The 19,954-nt window shown below is 39.7% G+C and overlaps 1 long non-coding RNA gene across 2 annotated transcripts; it reads right to left on the bottom strand.

Moving 5' to 3' along the window:
• Window positions 1-2,377: 2,377 nt before the first annotated feature.
• Window positions 2,378-18,487, bottom strand: LOC128312360 (uncharacterized). 2 transcript variants are annotated; one of them, XR_008291513.1, is made up of 3 exons: window positions 18,212-18,487; window positions 6,245-6,404; window positions 2,378-3,584 (listed from the first exon to the last, which is right to left on the bottom strand). It is a non-coding gene; the product is annotated as an uncharacterized LOC128312360 (long non-coding RNA). The 2 variants fall into 2 exon arrangements; XR_008291514.1 differs by lacking the exon at window positions 18,212-18,487 and adding an exon at window positions 10,433-10,748.
• Between the last annotated feature and the right edge of the window lie 1,467 nt (window positions 18,488-19,954).

Raw genomic sequence — 19,954 nt, 5'->3', positions numbered from 1 at the left:
CACATCCCTACTGTGTGCATGTGCACACACATCTAGTATCGGACTGGGCCTGTGCTCCACCTAGATCCCCTCAGTTCCCTTCTGCTGTTCTGTGGGCTCCTGTGCCCATCGTCCAGCTTCCATATGCTTTGCTTCGAATGACTCACGCCTATAACTTTCTTCGGAGCCCTGCCGTTGGTGTGATGGCATTGCTTTGCCTGTACACCCAGATAGAAGAAAGTGGCTAGGAGTTTTTTTGTCCACCCTCCTCCCTCAGCCGATGATTGGTGCCTGATTGTGGAAGCCCATCTCTTTTGCCTGGGGGTGGGAGCGCCTCTGAGGTATCATTTACACTCCTGAATTCTCTATAGGATCAGGCTGAGGCTGGGGCTTGGCCTGAAATTTCACACTTGCTTCGTTTCTTTCCCTGCTCTGTCATGCTTCCCCCTCCCTTTTTGGTTTCTCCTGGGAGCACCCAAACTCTCATCTCAACTCTGCTTTTGGGGTTCCTTAGTAAGGTACATACACACACCTAGGCTTGGACTCTGCAGAAGGTCCCCAGTTCCCTGCAGCTCAGAGGTCACACATAAACTGGTTTTCACATTTAGGTTTGAGTGTAGAATAGACAGAGTTCAGACAGTAAATATTTTGGGCTTTGCAGGCCACATACAAGTCTCTGACGCTTTGTTGACCCCTGGTTTAGGACATAGTTCCATTTGCCTTTACTTCTGATTCACCTGTGTGTTTTGATACTAATGTCTGCCTGTCCCTCTCTAGCGTTTAGTTGCTAATGATGAATGGCCCTGAATGAATGGTATACCTTTCAGTGCCTTTAAATTTCTGGGAATAAACTGAAAATGTGAGGCTCAGCATTACTGCTAACACCTGGGTCATATACCTAATCTCCAGAGAGTTGTTTATTTTTAAGTTACCCGTGTTCATATTTTAATGGTCCACAGCCATGTTAATATCAGAAAGACAGAATTTAGATCTATGAATCCTGTGGAAAGCCAGGAGTACCGACACCCAGAAGAGTCATTAGTATTTTGTAGTCTTTGCTTTATTGTTTTGCCTCAAACTAGCAACCTTCAGTGGATTGTTGACATTAATCCTACTCTGATACCAGCTTATTTACTAAGTGACAGAAATTCAGCATTAGCTGAGGTGAGAAAGGCTTATTTACATTCAATATTACTTGACATCTTTGTAATTTTCCCTTTTCATGACAAAGGGGGAATATTTACATTAAAAACACATCAGTAACCTTAGTAATCTCCTTGAGCAGACAAGGGTACATAAAATCAGGAAGTAAGCTAAGAATGATGGGAAGGTAAATGCTGTAAAGCCTGTTTCAGACAAATCTTAAAGCGGTAAGATTAAAGAAAACCATGCAACCCATAATTAGACCAGGGAGGTCAGGAGACATTGGGTGGTCTCCAGCTTTATCTTGATGAGGGAAATCACTGTTTAAAGAATGAAAAGAAGTCATTACCTGCATTTGAGATTCAGATCATTGCCTTGAAGGAGTTAAGGAAGTCAGAAGCCTGTAGCTGCAGAATAGTTGTAATATATCTGGAAGTAAAGCTTTTCTAAAAAATTGAATTTTTATGTAGTATAAATTTAAATTTTGTCATCAAATAATTCTTTTTGCTCTAAATAAAATCAATATTGGATTGCAACACCCACAGAGTAGAATGCATTTAGAACATTGGGATATAATTTGTACCGTAGACATATTCACAGTCCTCTCAACTTGTCTTGCAAGTGACAAAATGAAAATCGTGCGGTTTGCGTGTATCCCTGAGAAGCTTGTAGGGTCGTCACATTTCCTAACTTTCTTTATCCTAAGGATAGATGTGGGAGGTGGGCACATTGGCAGCCACATAATGGTTTGGGACGTCTCTTGGCAAGGAAGCCTGCTGGGCAGAGAGCTCGAAGAAGGTCCAGGTGGCTCAGCGCTCATGGGCACTGATGTTTTCCTGGCACAGATCAAAACTTCCTCAGTGCTCTGCCCCTGTCATCTCCGGGAGCGATACTTTAAGCCAACCCCGAAGTTCCAAGGAAATGCCTGGAGGCTTTGGAGAGTAAGATATGTCAAACTATGTCTCCCTCAGTAAACTGCAGGTGGGATTTTCTTTTAAAATTTGGTAATAAGAAAAAGAGTCCAAGAGAAGTGTAGATTGAGGCAAAGATAGAAATAAGCTGGGGCGGGCACCTGGGTGGCTCAGTCAGTTGAGTGGCCAGGTCTTGATTTCAGCTTAGGTCATGATCCCAGGGTAATGGGATCTGAGCATGGAACCTGCTTGAGATTCTCCCTCTCTCTCTCTCTCTCTCTCTCTCTCTCTCTCTCTCTCTCTCAAAAAAAAAAAAAAAAAAAAAGAGAAAAGAAAAAAAAGAAAGAAAGAAGCTGGGCAGCTGGGCAGAAACCTTACTCTAGGCTGATGTCTTTTAATACCAAATTTAAGTCCTTTTCCCTATAAAGTTATCCTTACATTGTTTAGGGAATTACATCTTGGACTAAGTAAAAAGCATTGCATTGACTGTGTACATAGGTAAACTAGTACATCACCATAATATGTTACAGTTCCCAGTTTATAAACGAATTGGCATTTCATGCACAGTTTTCTAATGTCTGCTGAGTATGTGGGGAGGTGCTGGATCTACCTGGCCACCTTTTCCAGGACAGCTCAAGGGGTAGCTCTTGAGCCTGAAGTCAAGCCAGAGACAACAAAGAGCTGGCAGGTTCCTCTGCATGATGCTGGTACATGACAGAGGAGACTCTCTATAAACCAGTGAGAGGCTCTGGGTGAAAAGTTGAGGGTTAATCACAGAACAAGCTGAGACAGAGTAAAAGCATGGATGCAGGGTCCAGGCTGCACAGAATAGTCCTTTCATGTCTGGTTAGAAATTCACTAAATAGGTATATCTTAGAAGCATTCACGCGGTAGGATCTTGACGGACAAGACTGAAGCTGATTTCCATTTCCCGGATCTGGAAATAAGAATTCCCTTTGCGATTCATGTTCAGCTATCCCGCGTTCTTTTTCTCTACTTCGGAGATCATGGTTCTTTTCTGTCAGAACACTTAAGATTTTCATTCTAGCACCAAAGATGATTTATTCTGTGATATTGGCGTCTCTGAACCTTACTCTTTATCTTTCTTTTCTGAATCTCCTATGTGTACTCTTTACAGATTTCCATTGTTATAAGACGAGGGGATGGATTAGTCCTGTTTGTTGGATGCTTTTGGCAAAGATGAAAATGATGGCCACTCGGCCCCGCCTGCCAGCGCCACTCACATGTGTTCCTAACTGACCATTTGAACTTGGTGGTTGAGACGTTCCCCTTGTGAACTCAATATTTATCTGTGGTTCACAGGTGACTGGAGGAGGTGGCACAGGAAAATCTTTATGTGAACCATTAATTTAGCAGCATTTCACAGCCGGGGAAGAAAAGCATCACATGTACAAATGATTTCTAAGCCAAGGGCTTCATCTATCCTTTGTGTCTCGAGCACACAAGGAGGGACGGTGAGGATCCAACGTTTGTTCTTGTGTGGAAGCCACAGAGCTCCCCCTTGCCACGTCCTTCTTATTTTCCAACATCCTGGTACAAACAGACAAAAGTTGTTATTACAGAAGGTGAAGCTGATAGCTTTTAATACATTACATCCACTAGGATGAAGGCGTAATTGCTACTTTTATGTTCATTTTACAGTGAATAGTAATTAGCCTTTGGCCCATTACAGTGTGTGAACATCGAATTACCCACCTGCTCTTGCCATGTCTTGTTAACTTAAACTATGTGCCTAAAGCTTTATCAGAAAACAACTCCTTCTCCATCTCCCAGCTGGAAGGCTACTTTAGATACATGCATTTAGAAAAGCCACAGGCTTTAGGATGACAGTCTCCCAGTTTGGCCTGAGTGTGGGACAAGGACTTCTAAAGATGCTTTTAGTTGTAGTGGTTGGTGTACATCGTGTAGCTTTTTGGAAGTCAAGGCTCACTCCTTCCTGTGAAGACCGAGGTATCTTTTACTTTTGTTTGTGACATTATTTGTTTGGCTATTAGCTGATTTATGGAGATAATTTGATAACCATGTTACAAAATCAATGTGTATACTCATCCCTGAGAAAAGGCAGGTCGATGATAAATAACCTTTGCTGATTTGTAGCAAAAAATTTCCCTCTGGAAGAAATGGGACCTGAGGTGAAATAATCAAGATTATCATCACACGAAGCACAAAGGAAAGCTTGCCTCTTTGTTAGGTAAGAGTAATATGTATTTTCACATTATAGAAATTAGTCAAAGACTCTGGTGTAAGCTAGAACCTCAGGAATAAATTTGGAGAACGTTTGGTTGAACCCGGTCAGTTACAGAGGAGGAAGTGAAGGCGTAAAATGTAAAGTATGCTGCCCATTGTCAGATAAAAGACTTACTTCTTTTTTATAACATGGTTAAGGGGCTCCAGCGTCAAGAAAGTTTGGTGACACTTTAAAAGTTTTGTCTGACAGAGAAAAGAAGAAAGCAGCTTAATTTTGGGCTTAAAAAAAAAATTCTGCCATGGAACTCTGCCATTGCTTTTTATCTATGGTGATGCTTTTATTACCAAGAGGGAGGAATACCTTACTAATGAGGAGCCCCAGCCACTGGCTCGTTTTTAGGTTCTGAGTCCAAAGACACATGTAGGTGCACTGGTGTCCACGGCTGCTGTAACACCTCACCGCAAACACAGTGGCTTAAAACAATGCAGATGCATTATCTTACGTTCCTGGAGGTCAGAAGTCCAAAATCAGTTACAGTTGGTCTAAAATTAAGGCGGCAGCAGGGCTGTGCCCCTTCTGGAGGCTGAAGGGAAGATCTGTTTTCTTGCTTTCCCAGCTCCTAGAGGCCGCCTGCATTCTCCGGCTTGTGGCCCCTTCCTCCGTCTTCAAAGTCCATCATTTCATCCTCTTCCATCTCAGGATCATTAACTAAATGCATCTGAAAAGTGTCCTTTATCATTATGGTAACATTTTCATAGGTTTCAGGGATTGGGGCGTGCACATCTTTGAGGGACCATTGCTCTGATCATTACGGTAGGGCCCTGGGAAAGGACTGGGGCCTCTAATAGCTCCGGCGGTTTGGCCCGGATCTTGAAACCGTGACAGCAGTGTTTTTAGCTGCTCGGTTTACTCGGTTATGTGACAGGAAGGCCAGCAGGTTATCCGCGAAGGTTTCCCTAACTACATTCTGCACGTCACGGCTGCTGCGTCGCGTTGGAGCCGCTAATCATGTGGTATCTCTGAAAGTGCGGGTTGGGAGATGGGGAAAGCTGAAAACAAGGTACCGGAAGAGTGTTTGTGAGTCGTGTGCAGTGTGATTGTCACAACCATTCAGAAGCCATAGAGAGCTTTCAGTTGAAGCCCTGATATGTTCAGTAAGTAGATATGTATAATGCTTGTGCTTCCAAGGAGATAAATATAATCTTTAAGAATCTATTTTTGAAGTCTTCTACTTATTTTTTTGACCTGTGAATGGAAACCCAACTGTTTCAGGATAGAAACATCAGGAAGGACAAAGAAGAAACATTTCTATACAAAGTTTCTATATACCGTTAGCTAATTACACTTGTGGTTCATTAATATCTTGTTTATGAAAAAAAAAATTAGTGTGAGACCTTCAGGGTCTTTTCTAACTCAGGGGGCTGTATAAAATGATCTTAATTTAAATAGCATCTTAAAAGGTTTAGCATCCCTTGGTAAAGATAAAACATCTCATCATTATCAATTAAAGGACTCCTGAAGCCTTTGAAAAGAGGACTTGTTTGCTTAAAATACGTGAAGGTCATGCTCACCCTGTAATAGTCAATGAGGAGTAGTCATTTGTTATTTTTAAACAGGCTGTCATTTAGCCATTATGAAGATGAATAACATTTGTTATTACCTAATAATCTTCCTGTTGATTACAGAGAAAAGACACTTGCAGACACCTTATGTGCCTTTCTTAGTTGCTAGCTTATTAATGCCTTTTGATTAAATTCTGTAAACAAAAATTAAGGTCTTTGTTCTCTGAATTTTGAGCCTGGCATCTAGGAGGCTAAACCATGCCTTGGTCCATGGTATTTTGACTTGCATATGTTATTTGCCTACTGTTCGTGCAACGTTGCAAAAACAAAGTTCATTTTTTAATATCAAACAGATTGTCAATGGATCATATGCTGCCTCTATTAAGGTTAGTTTTTGGATGTCTGCCTTCTTGAAGAGAGTTAATGAAGCTATAAGTTACCTGTGTGCCTTCATTTGGAGTCAGGCCTAATTATCTGGATCTTGGCCACATTATTGTCCGAGCCTTATTTCTAAAGCAGATGGAGTCACTCAGGAATGACTTCATTTGTATTAATTTGTTGCACTGTCTTCTGCTATTCATCTCAGAAGAACTATAGAGCCTTTGTCACAGAGAGCAGGGAAAGACAAAAGAATTTCAGTCAGAAATTAAGAGAGAGATCTACTCCTTCCATTTACAGATACTGATGTTCCAACCTAAAGGCAATTAAGTGGTAGCCACTTCGGGGCAGTGGAATATGGTGCAAGAGGGTAATTGTGCTCCTGAGATTCATGAGCTTTCATTTTTTAGGCCAAGTCAGATGACAGACATATTGATCCTGGCATTTTAAAAGGGAAACTCTCTGGAGCTTTTTTCTGCTCTTGTCAGTTTTTCACCCGGCTTTGGCGGGCCCTAGGGCTGATCTCAAAGGTAAATCTCCACCTTGGCTGACTCTGAACTTCCTGTATCTTGTTGGAAAGAACAGTCGCTTTGTTATTAATGGATCAGATACAGGATCTCCCAGCTAGGGGCTAAAGGTGGTCACAATTCTGCTCTGCATTCTGGCTGTGACCATCCACAAGGAAAAGAGCGAGGGCTAAACTTTAATTCAACCATGTTCCTAAACTTTCTGTGGCGATAGGTAGGCTTTGGTTTCAGAGATAAGGAAGAGAATTTGCCTTTTTCGCTGGCAAGTGATAGTGGAGGCTTCTTTTACGAGTTTTATGGCAACAATTAAAAATTGTCCCCAGCTTTGTCAAATAGCAAAACTCAACTGAGTAAATTTACAGATCCAGTTGGCTTTTTTCAACGACTCACGAATTGGACAGCATCCCATCTAGCAAGTAGAAAGGACCCGGAAAGGGCTGTACAAAGTGGAAGGGTTTTATAGGCAGAAGGAGGAAGGGCTAAGGAAAAAGCAGATTACCTCATCTTCCTCTGGTGTCTGTGTAACAGATTACCTCATTGGTGCTGACCAGAAAATTCCACACTGACTGGTTAAGACTACATTTCTAGAGAAGGTGGTAAGTTAGGTATTAAACCTTGGTTTGGTGACGTGGTTTTAATATAGGCGACTCCATTTGGGGCCTGTTGTCACTTTTTTAAACAGCTTGCATGTGGTCAACAGGTCATGTCAATTTAGTATAAAAAAAGCTTTAGATAAAGAGTAACAGCTTTATTCAGTATCTAAATTGCTATTGGCAAATACATGAATTCTAATGATTCCACTAACTTATTCTAATTATGAAATGTGCAATTAGAATGTGTCTACCTCAGTATCAAAATATCCGAATGAAAAGAAGATAGATGATCTTACCATCAACGTAATGACAAGTATTCATTGATTTGAATAGCCCAAAAGACAGAGGCTATTTCTTCAAAAGAATTTTTTATTTGCCCTTCAGAGAACTTGCTTCTAGACAGTAACTTGTGGGCTTTCTTTTAAGTTTTCATTAGAATTCCCTAAACTAGGAGTTAAAAAAGACTAATTACTGGGTATCATTATGCATGTATTAATTTGCTAGGGCTGCTGTTAACAAAATGCCACTGATTAGGAGGCTTGGACAACAGGAATCCATTGACTCACGATTCTGGAGGCTGGAAATTCGAGATCAAGGCACTGGCAGGAGAAAATCTGGACACAGAGACAGACATACATACAGAGAGAATGTCATGTGAGGATGAAGGCAGAGATCCGAGTGTTCCTTCGACAAGCCAAGGAAAGCCAAATATTGTCAGCAGACCACCAGAAGCAAGGGGAGAGACATGGAATGGATTCTCCCTCACAAAGCTCAGAAGGAACCAAACCTGCCAGTACCTTGATCTCTGATTTCTAGCTTCTAGAGCTGCGAGACAATTCACTTTGGTTTTAGCTACTTGGCTTGTGGGACTTTGCCTGGCAATCCAAGCAAATGAATACAGGTCCTCCTATGATCCAGATCCCAGTTCCTCGGGGGACCTCTTTCTGTGCAGCTGGGGGAGTCCCCCCAAGCCCCTCACATACATCAGTGTCCTTCTTTCCACATATCCTGATTATTGCTCTCCTGTAAAAGGTAAGCTCTTTGAAAAGGGACCTTGTCTCTCTGTTTACCCCCAGCCTCCCAATGCTGGGTCACAGTAGGTACTAAATAAATTAAAAAAAAAATTTTAATGTTTAATTTTTGAGAGAGAGAGACAGAGCATGAGCAGAGGAGGGACAGAGAGAGAGAGAGAGGGAGACACAATTTGAAGCAGGCTCCAGTCTCTGAGGTGTCAGCACAGAGCCCGACGTGGGGCTTGAACTCATAAATCGTGAGATGACCTGAGCTGAAGTCAGACGCTTAACCCACTGAGCCACTCAGATGCCCCCGAATAAATATTTTTTGAATAAATAAATCATTTTATGATCATTACTTACATTGTATCTCCAGTGATGTAAAAGAAGACAGTAACAGATGAGTGAACTATCCTAAAAATTAATTTGTAATAGCCTAAATATATCAAAAAGTTTTTATTTTATGAAAGAGTTTTTTTAAACTATTAAGTGACAAAATGTTAGAATATCACTTTGAATTTTAGTTTTGATTTTTTTTAAAAAAAGAATAACAACTAACAGCAACTAGTGACATAATTTAATTGGTAAAGGGATTGCATTTAAATAGATTTTATTACAAAAATGTAAAAGAAACCAAATTGCTTCCTCTATTCAAAACATCTTTTATTTGGGTTCTCTAAAAGAAGATAATATAATTTGAAAAGATCAGATGTATTGATTGAAATATTATTTCTGTGGTACTTAAAGGAAGAATAAGGCAAATGAAAAGCAAATTTATCTTTCACATTTGTTGATATCTGACCAGAGGATTGTGCAGGGTTAGTGAAGCCTGATGTATATCTCCAAATTATATTCATTAAAATCCTTTGGGTAAGATATCAAGAGCTCTGACAACCAATATTATGTTGCCAATTACAAAGTTTTGCAGAAATCTCTAATAGTTTGTAGCTGAATGTGCTGTGTGTGCTAAACTTCTGAAAGAAAGGATCCTTCCCCTTTTGAGCAGTTGCTTGTTAAGACTTTACATCTACACATAATAATTTGGATACTGTCATTTTTAATGTTTGTTTGTGTTGAGGTATAACATCACACACACACACACACACACACACACACACACACACACACAGATTATAATAAGCATATAGCTGCACTGATTTTTACAAAGTTAACTCACGAGTATAACCAGCACCAGAAGAGGAAATAACATATTATTGGTTGAAAGGCCAGTTCAAGTGTTTTGACCATTTTTCTACTGACATATTTGCTTTCTTCTTTACACATCCTGAGCATGATCCCTTATGTTGGACATGGATATAGAGCTTATACATGTTTTGTACCATTCTGTGGCTTGCTTTGTCACACTTTTCCTGGTGTCTTAACTTGTTAATAGGCATCTTTTATTTTAGTGTAGTGCAATATCACAGTCTTTTACTTTACCCTGTTTTGTGTCCTGTGTAAGAAATCTTTGCCTACCCCAAGATAATGAAAATATTTTCCTATGTTTGCTTCTAAAAACTTCATCGCTTTACTTTTTGATTGATAGGTAGTACAAGGTATGGTCAAAATGTTACCTGTGATTTATCTTTGGGGATTGTGATTATAGGTAATTTTATTTTTCTTTATAATTTTCACTATGTTTTACAATAAAAATTTATAATTTTATGATTTTATTTTATTTTTAAAAATATTTTTAAATATTTTAATAAATTTTAATAAATATTTAATATTATTAAATAATTTAATAAATAATAAATTAATAAATATTTAATACATATTTAAATAAATATGTTCATTTATTTTTGAGAGAGAGAGAGAGAGAGAGGGAATGAGTAGGGAAGGGGCAGAGAGAGAGAGGGAGACAGAATCTGAAGTAGGCTCCAGGCTCTGAGCTGTCAGCATAGAGCCTGATGCAGGGCTCGAACTCATGAACAGTGAGCTCATGACCTGAGCCGAAGTCAGATGCTTAACTGACTGAGCCACCCAGGGGCCCCCTAATTTTGTAATTTTAAAAGGGTAAATAAGTCACCTTTTACTACATTATCCTGGGTAACAAAGAAATCTTGAAATCTCATTAAATTTCAACAGCAGATACTTACTTGTATTTTTTTCCTTACCTTTGTTGGTGACCTCCAGTCAGTAGTCTGGGTCTTACCCAGTGTGTGGTAATAGAAGTTGAGTTCTGTTCCATGATTCTTTCCATTCTAAGACTCAAGCTAAAGAAGTAGACTCTCTCCATGGCAAAGCTACAAGAGCAAATAGTCTGGCAAAAATCTTCATTGCTTCTACAAGTTTCCACTTGAGAGTGATATAGGGCATATCTGCTCGCATTCTACTCTGTTAGAAAATCACAGAGCAAAGCAAATCACATGATGGAGGCCAAAGGCAATGATGCAGAGAAAATTGCTATAAGGAGGGAACGAAAAATTCAAATATTATGATCTACTGCAAAGGCTATTATTTTACAGTGCCATTTCTTCTTTGCACTGAGTCCTTCAGAATGACATTCAAAGCCTTTCATAATGTAGCCCTAATCAGCACCCCAGTCCGAGTCTGCCACTCTTCTCCACAAGCTTGATCTTGTAGCCTTGGACTGTTCACATACCATGAACACAACTTGCAGGTATAAGTCTGTATGCTCTTACTCACTCTGTCTCCTCTTCCCCCAACACATTTTATGGGCTATTAGGAGGTAACTTGAAGTTTCCCGAATGAAACATACTCTGCCAAGACTGAGTTCAATTATTTCCTATGCTTGGTATGTTCTTTACTTCTTTCTTTCCTTGCCACTTGAAATCCACTTCTCCTTCTAGGACTTCTGTGATGTCTTTCTGTGTTCCCATTGTCGGAATTAACCATTCCTGTTTCTTGCCCAATTACAACAGTAATTGCAACCTACATTAATTTCTAGTTTTATGTTCACACGTGGGTCTCCCCAAGGGATTATATGAGTTCCTCGATGACATTTTATTCCTGTCTGGATTTGCTCCAGAGCAGAGAGGAAGCAGTTCCCAGCACACAGTAGGCCTTTGATTGAAGTATGTAGAATTGAATCGCACACCAATATGGCCACAGAGTAAGATTTAGAAAACATGGTGTGACTTTTAAAAAGAATCCCAGAGTTGTCAACAGTGAAAACTTTGTAACTTCTAAGGAAAGTTGCCGATCAGTGAAGCAAAGAACAAGTCAAGAATCAAGTACAGTTTGCCCTTCAAGAACCAATGACTGACAACAATAAAGCTACAAGTGATTTATTACCTTCTTGAGGTGCATACATTTATTTTGCTCAAGGTGTGTATTTTATACCTCCTAACAGTCTTGAAGAGAGTTTAAAAAAATGTTCTCTGACTTTTATGCTCCCCAGGTCACTCTAGTGACTGTAGCTGGTAGAGACGAATAAAAATAAGCTATAAAGGCATACCTCTGGTGCTCTTGGGGTTCAGTCTTTTTTCTTTATAAAAACACACATTTTACTGGCTGGTATTCTGAGTTATGTTCAGTGGGGAACTAAACTTGAGGCTGATTTCTCATTATTTTTAGAAATATGGTCTCATGCTTGGGGATCAAGTCTGTCTTACAGTTTTGTGTTTTTTAAGAATACTCTCTTCATGGGTTTGCTAGAAGGACAGTTTTTGATCACTAACATCAACATGTGTTGTATCTGGCATTATTTTAAATGCCTGTTTTATCCACAGTTCTGTTGAGAGCCATGTTCTTCAAAGTGTGGTCTGTGGACTGACTACTGGTCTTTGAACTGTTTGTTACCAGTCCTGAGTAAGATAAGGAGCTTGGGCTGGAGTATAAATGAACTGTCACTAAGTACTGCATTCGGTTCGGCTGACTTGTTTTTTTTTTTTTTTTTCCATAGCAAGACTTTATTGTTGAAGGAAGAAGTACATTCATTTACGTTCTGGAACAAGCTCCTTTTCTCACTGTGGACTGGCATTTTGAGGAGCATTGCTATCGCTATGTACATGTGTACATGAGATGTGCCTTATGTACATGTGATGTTCCCCTAGTCACTGCTTATTGAAGCTGGCATGGACTTGTGACTCCTTCTATGCAGCCGTCAGTCTTTCTTCCTCCTTTTTTCTCACTCCTTTCCCTTCTGTTTCTCTCTGTAATAGGAATGAAAAGGTGTAGACACATTCAGATGCAGATGTCTGTTTGTGGTGGATGTTTGTGCTGAAAGGTGTTAGTTGGAGTCAATATCATGTAAGATGAAGCCACAAGCAAACCAGAGCTCTGGGGAGCAGAAACTGGGCGCACTCAGGTGGCGGGGGGGGGGGGCGGCGGTAAGAAATATGGAGAAAAGCTATCAATGGGGATGGCAGAGCGGAAGGGCCATGTGATGTGGAGAGGACACACACTCACCTGCTGTCCTGCCTCACAAGTCCTCCTGTTCCCCTTCCCCGTCTGAGTTCCATCTGCAAGGATTCTGATTCAATGGGTCTTCGGTGGAATCTGTAAATCTGCATTTTAACCAGTGCCCCAGGGTATTCTCACTTTTGGGAACTTCAGAGGAAGAACTCTGCTGTTTTGTGAGGTACCCTGTCCTCATCTTTCAGCTTCAGTCCTAGCCAAACTGTAGGTACCAGACTAAGTGTTGTATCATACCTTTCTGGCACCTCTGTGCCTTCGCATATGTTGTTCTGGCCTGAAATTCCCTTCCCGTTTCCTCACTCTAGTGAGAACCTCCGGATTCTTGCAGGCACAGCTCAAATGTCTGCTCCTTCTGAAGGCTTCACCCTTTTATCCCTGCTAGTTGTCGCCACTCTACTTGTGTCCTTGCTACGTTATTTTAGCCCTTGATCAGTTTTTCCGTTAGAGAAAATCTCCATGCTTGTTCCTCATTTCCCATTCTGTATTTCCCTAACTTTACCAAATCCCAGATCCCAAAGTCCAAATCCCCAGAGTTTATCATCTGCCCTTACCGTCTGATTTTTCAGGAACATTGTGGCACTGGTCTTACTTAGTACCCTGTCTTTTCTCATCTGGCATTTCCTTGTGAATACCTCATTTGTATTCAAAAGTACAAAAAGTGGAATAAATAATAGAGGGAGCACCCCATACACTGTACACTTAGATTCACTAATTTTTAGCACATGTTGTTGTATTGCCCTTGTGCTTGCAAATATATATAAATATTTTTTAAATGTGTGTTCATTTTGAGAGAGAAAGAGAAAGAGTGCACGCAAGAGAGGAACAGAGGGAGAAGGAGAGAGAATCCTAAGTAGGCTCTGTGCTGTCAGTGTGGTCCCAAGTGTGGCTCAGTCTCACAAACCGTGAGATCATGACCTGAGCCGAAATCAAGAGTTGGACCCTTGACTGACTGAGCCATCCGAACACCCCACAAATATATTTTTATTTTTTAATTTTTACTGAACCATTTGAAAGTTGCAGATGTTATGTTATTTCATCTAGAAATACTGAAGAGTGCATTTCTCTATATAACTCACTTTTTTGATAAACATTTCCTATATTTTCCTCATTTTTCTCCTGCAAGAGTGGCCATTCCTTCTCAATCTCCTTTGCTAGATTTTCTTCCTTTTCCTGACCTATGTATGTGGCTATCCTCCAAGGCTCAGGCCTGATACTCTTCATTCCTCTGAAATTATTTTTTAGTTCATCTTATTCCATCCTGTGAGATACATTTGTCTATTTGTTTATACTGAAGTATAGTTGACCCACAGTGTTGTATCAGTTTCAGGTGTACAACATAGTGATTCAGCAACTCTGCTATGACATTTAAATACCGTCTGTAGGCTTCAAAATTTGAATTTCCAGTCCAGTCTTCTCATTCTTGAACCCTAGGTATGTTTCTTTAACTGTTACTCAACATCTATATTTTGATATGAGATGAGCATCTCAAATTTAGCATGACTGCAAACAGTTTGTTTCTCTCTTATCCATGGTCTTCCCCTGTGTAACAAAGAATCTAACAATTGCCCAAGGAGAGGTTTGGCCTTTGCCCTCAATTTCTGGAAGGTTATCTCCAAGGCCTTGCATGTCATGCCTGATAGGAGTATATAGGGAGTGTCTTTGCTTGTGGACCTTGTGTCAGGATAGTCTAATAATATGATTTAGGGTGGGGGCTGGCCGCAGCAGAAGGACCAACAATGTAATATGGGGGGGGGAGGGGTTGGATCATGCAGCATCAGTAGATCTCTGGAAAGACTAGGGACTGAGATCCCTACCTGGGCAATCAATCATGCCTACGAGATGAAGCTTCAGTTAAAACTCTAAACATGGGGCTCAGGTGAACTTCTCTGATTGGCAGTACTCTGTGTATATTTCCACACATGGATGCTGACAAATTCATGCTGTTTTAACCCCACAAGAGATGACACCTGGTAGCTCCATGTTTGCTACTTTCGTGGACTTCACCCTGTATGAGTTTTCCCTGGACTTATTTCAATCTGTATGCCTTCTCTCTGATTAACCGTAACTATGAGCATAACAGCCTTCAATGAGTTCTGTGAGTTCTGTGAGTCCTTCCAGTGAATTATAGAACCATAAGGTGATCTTGGGGTGCCCTGAACTTGCAGTTGGTATCAGAGTGAAGGTAATCTTATGTGTGGGCTCTCCCTCTAACTTTTCAGTTGGCTAAACTTTCACATCCCCCAATCAGTTGTTATGTGTATAGTCTTGAACATGCTACTTAATTAAATTCACTCTGCTTTCTTTATAGCTGTAAAGTGGGTTTAATGATAGTACTTTATAAGGTTGTTATTAAATGGCTCAAATATTGAATATGAGAATCCAAATAAATTCATAAATTTAAATTTAGTAAAACAATACATGACACCACTGTGGTATTTGTATTAGTATCATGCTCACTATCTCTATCACTGCCACACTAATCAAAGCCACCGTTAACCCTCACTTAAATTACGGCAGAGCCTCAAATTGCTCTTTCTGCTTCCATTTGCCAACCCTTCGGATGTTTCGTTACACAGTACCTGAGTGAACTTTTTCAAGCTTTTCTTTTCTTTTCTTTTCTTTTCTTTTCTTTTCTTTTCTTTTCTTTTCTTTTCTTTTCTTTTCTTTTCTTTTCTTTTCTTTTCTTTTCTTTTCTTTTCTTTTCTTTTCTTTTCTTTTCTTTTCTTTTCTTTTCTTTTCTTTTCTTTTCTTTTCTTTTCTTTTCTTTTCTTTTCTTTTCTTTTCTTTTCTTTTCTTTTCTTTTCTTTTCTTTTCTTTTCTTTTCTTTTCTTTTCTTTTCTTTTCTTTTCTTTTCTTTTCTTTTCTTTTCTTTTCTTTTCTTTTCTTTTCTTTTCTTTTCTTTCACAGTTCCCAAATGGTCTTACATCAGACTTAGAATAAAGTCTGGAGTTCTTAGTAGCTCCTCTGCCTGTCCATCTCTCCAGGGTTATCCATTACTGCTGGGGTTCCCCTTGTTCAGTATACTTCAGCCAGACAGTCCTTTGTGCAGTGGCCTCTGCGTCCAGTGCTCTTTTTCTAGATCTGCACATAATGTGACTCTTTACATTGTCGGAGGCCCACTCAGGTATTGTCCATTGATGGGTTTCTGCTAATCACTTTATCCAAGCATTTAAGCTAGAATCCCTTCCCAAAGGCACTCTGGACTTTTTTTTTCCCTTCAGAACTCTTATCAGTTTCTAAATATAAATGAATAGTCTGTCTTAAAACTTATTTGTTTATCTTTTTTCTCCACCAGGATGTCAGTTCCACAAAGAGGTAGAGTTTAGTTGCTTTTTTGGGATGTGATACCTGGAACATCCAGGATGCTCAAGTATTTGTTGAATGAATAGCTAAATGCTATATATCAGGAGGTGTGGAGATGTATTGTATCCACCAAGATAATTCTAGCCCCAGACACAGGGAACATAGTAGGACTCTGTACCTCTTGACTGAAGGTAGCAGCAGCCGGAATGCTCTTTATGGAAGGATAAAAAAAATTTTAGTTGTTCCCAGAATTTACTCTTGAGCTTTCTTTTCCTGGCAGGCTAAAATGGGATTCCCACTCTTTTACAGTCTTTTGAAAAAAAAATGAATATAGCTCTTATGAAATTATTATAGTGCTCTTCGAGTGCCATCTCTCTTTTTTCTGGCCTCAATGAAATATTTAGACTGGTAAATCGTCGCAGCTATACAAAACCCTAACGATTATCATTAAAAAGGGAAAAAATCATGACAAATGAAATCTATTCACCTACTCTTTCATAGGATTTCAGTGTCAATATAAAGCAAACTCTAAATTACATATTCTTCTGTTTACCTAAGTGCACGCACAGACACACACACACACACGCATGATGTGCACACATGTGAGATTTTATGGTGTGCCCACCATGTAGCTAAAAATGTACCTAACGTAAGGAATTATATGAGGGCAGTAAGGCAAAATCTGTCCCTCTTCTGCTGCACCTTCTATGCAACGTACTAAGGCCAGCGTGGACCTGTTGTTTGTTGTGATCAGAACCAGCCACCTTAATAGGAATATCAAGGAGAAGGGTTTTTTGGTTTTGTTTTTTTTTTTTTTTTTAATTATGGGGAAAGAGTTTTCCCTGTCACAGTTCATTGTCTTTTACTTAGAAGAAGCAGGCATTGCTTTTAGGGAAAGGTCTGTAGCTTCCTGTTTGCAAGCGGAACCTTCTAGTAGTTACAATCATGGCATTTGCTTTCATTCTGGTAAGCAGACTTATTAAGAGAAAAGAGAATGGGAGGGAGTTGGAGGGGATGAATTTCCATGCAGAAATGAAGCTTGGAAATGCCTGGAAAATGGGAAGTAAGGGGCACCGGCGAAACCATTCCCAGTACGATTCACAGATTTCTCCAGGCGTCTGTCTTTCACAGGTTAATTTGTAATGATGTTAGATGCTGTTTCTGTAGTGGAACAAGTACTGGTGTGGAGTCACAAGACCTGGATTCTTACTCCGATTTACTAATATTGTTACTTAAGAAGAGTCTCAAGTTCTCGGGGTTCTTTTTTTTCAGATGAATTATGAGATACTGATATTTTCCCATCTACCGCACTGGATTGCAAACAATCGCAAGCAAGAAGATACACATGGAAGTATTCTGCACACTGTGAAGTACTATAAAGTGGTATCTTGTAAAGTATTCTAAAGCATTTTCATCTTCTTAGTGCCAAATCCAGCATTCTAAGCGGAAAAGATCTAAGCAATTAGCAGAGCATCTGGGATCCAGAAAACACACACAAAATGTCAGGTGGTATGATAATGGTGATTATTCTAGTACCCTTTCATTAAGGAGCAGACCGTCCCTCCATTGGCGTACAACCCAATAGTTAAACAAAAAGACAACAAGAAATGATCTTATAACTGTGAAAGCATAGTTCAAATAAGTGCCTGCCTCAACTGTGGTATCTTTTCTGTTTCCATGTTCATTCCTTTCCACTCACCTTCTACAAGCATTCATTGCCTCGCACCATGCTAGGCTGTCATCCTACTGTAAAGGTAAATAAAGTGCCTTGCCCTCGAGAGGCTGAAAGTCCAGTAGTGGAGATAGACAAGTAAATACATACCTGCTATCGGGTTTTAGAGTGCGGTGATAGACAGGTGAGCATTGCCACAAATGAAGTACTTTGGATTACATGCAATTCAGTTATCTGAAGGTAAGGGATATTATACTTACATTTGCCTTCTGTGTATAGAATTTTTCTATATTTCATGACACCCGGCTTATTTTAAGCGTTCTGTCATTTTCAGGACAACTTAGTGCTGACGCTCAGATTGAAAGTCAAAGCTTTAATCGATTGGATCATTAAGATAATCAGAATAGAATTTTTCTGATGCAAAAGATCTAATCTAGACTCAAGGTAAGCTCAAGCAAAATAGGGAATGTATAGGTGCACAGAACTTGTAAGTCCAAGAGTGTTCAGACCTTAGGCATAGCTAGTTCCCAGGGCTTACCCAGTTTTCTTTTCCAGCTCTTCTCTTTCTTGTTTTCCGCTTCTATCAGCTTTGCTTCCCTCTGTGTGTTGTCTTTGTTCTGTCCTATTGAAAATGGTTCTCCTTTGTGCACACAGAGATGATATCCCTTCGTAGTCCTAGATTCCCATCCTTTTCCTTCATCAGTCACAGTGGAAGGAAAACTTTGACCTTCTAGTTTTGTAATTCGATTCTGGAGGGAGTGTTATATGGCTTCCTGTAGTCATGTGCTAACTTTGGAATAATAGTTGTCTCCAGGGGAATGTAATGCCATGCTTGACTAGGTCCTACGTCGGGGTCAAATGCACTTCCCCATTGTCCAGTGGGTGAGGATGGGGGTGTTAACTATGACTGCTCATTAGACAACTTGGAGTAGGATAGATAATATTGCAAATAGAACAACTCTGTTCTGCAAAGGAAGCAATGTTGCGTCAGAGCAACAATATGTTCTTCTCAGAAATAGAAACACAGTGCAAGGATTTTTTTGCAGTATTATCAACACATTCATACTGTGATGGATGTTTGTTAAATTGCTTGCCCTGTACCTTTGCTTCTTCTAGAAGCATCATCATTCTTCTTAGGGTACTCCTCCTCCAACCCTTCAGGTGGCAGAGACCTGCATTTTCCTACAGGGTCCACCCACTTGACTGCAGTTGATTGGTCTCATGCTTGGCACCCAACTTAAATCAGGCCAGAGATCTTTCCCCGGTTTCTGTACAGTGGCCTAGTGAGGGCATATTAGTTACTCAGTGATGGCGTGTTTCACAAAATGTCAAATGAAAATGTGTTTCTAGGTTTCCTGCTGTGTGGAGGAAGTCGGTCCATAGTTGATTTATAGTTTGAGTAAAGCTGATAACACAGAAAAGTACAGATCGATCCATTAGTTTGATTGCTTGATTCCTGATTTGTAACACAACAATCCCTTGCCACTCCCCATGACTGTGTCTCCAGAACAATAGCAACATTGTCCAATAGATGTATAATGTGAGCCGCAGATATGAAATTTCCTAGTAGACATATTAAAAAAGTACAAAGACACAGGTGAACTTAATTTCAACAGTATATTTTATGTAACCAAATGTGACAAAAATTTCTTTCAAATTGTAATCAGTATAAAATATTGCTATATGATGCACGGTACATTCCTTTTTTCATACTAAGTTCTCAAATATTGATGTGCATTTTACCCTTGTAGCACATCTCAGTCTAGAAGAGTCACATTTCAAATGCTCAGTATCCACGTGTGGGGCTACTTTCTTGTATATGCTAAATTCAGTTGGTTTCTCACAGCATCTCACTGAAATGCGGAACTGCAGTTAAGAAAAGTAATAAATGTTGTCTTCCTCCTTTTGTTTCTTATGAAAAGATAATCTCAGTTTATGTTGCTTTATGCCATGGCAAGCATGATATTATGCGATGATGATGGCTTGCAGTATTTTGATACCTTGAAAAGGATCTACCGTAACTTTATAGTCAAATTCACTCCTTTCTTTCTTATCATAATACATAATTCCTTGAAACAGAGTTTAAGACAGATGTAATGACAGTTTTAGTTCATTCACCCATTCATTAAAAGAAAAAAAAAAAACCCACAGGCTTATTAAAGCCCCCTGAGGAAGTGTCCTTCTGTGTAGTTTACTTCTGTATACGTATTGCCCAGAGCAATGCCTAACCTGAGAAGACTTTCAATAAATATTGGTTGAATGAATGCACTAGTTACTGTCA

This window comes from Acinonyx jubatus, chromosome D3 (genome assembly GCF_027475565.1).
Source record: "Acinonyx jubatus isolate Ajub_Pintada_27869175 chromosome D3, VMU_Ajub_asm_v1.0, whole genome shotgun sequence".
Taxonomy (NCBI): Eukaryota; Metazoa; Chordata; class Mammalia; order Carnivora; family Felidae; genus Acinonyx; species Acinonyx jubatus.
This window is presented reverse-complemented; position numbering and strand designations above follow the sequence as displayed.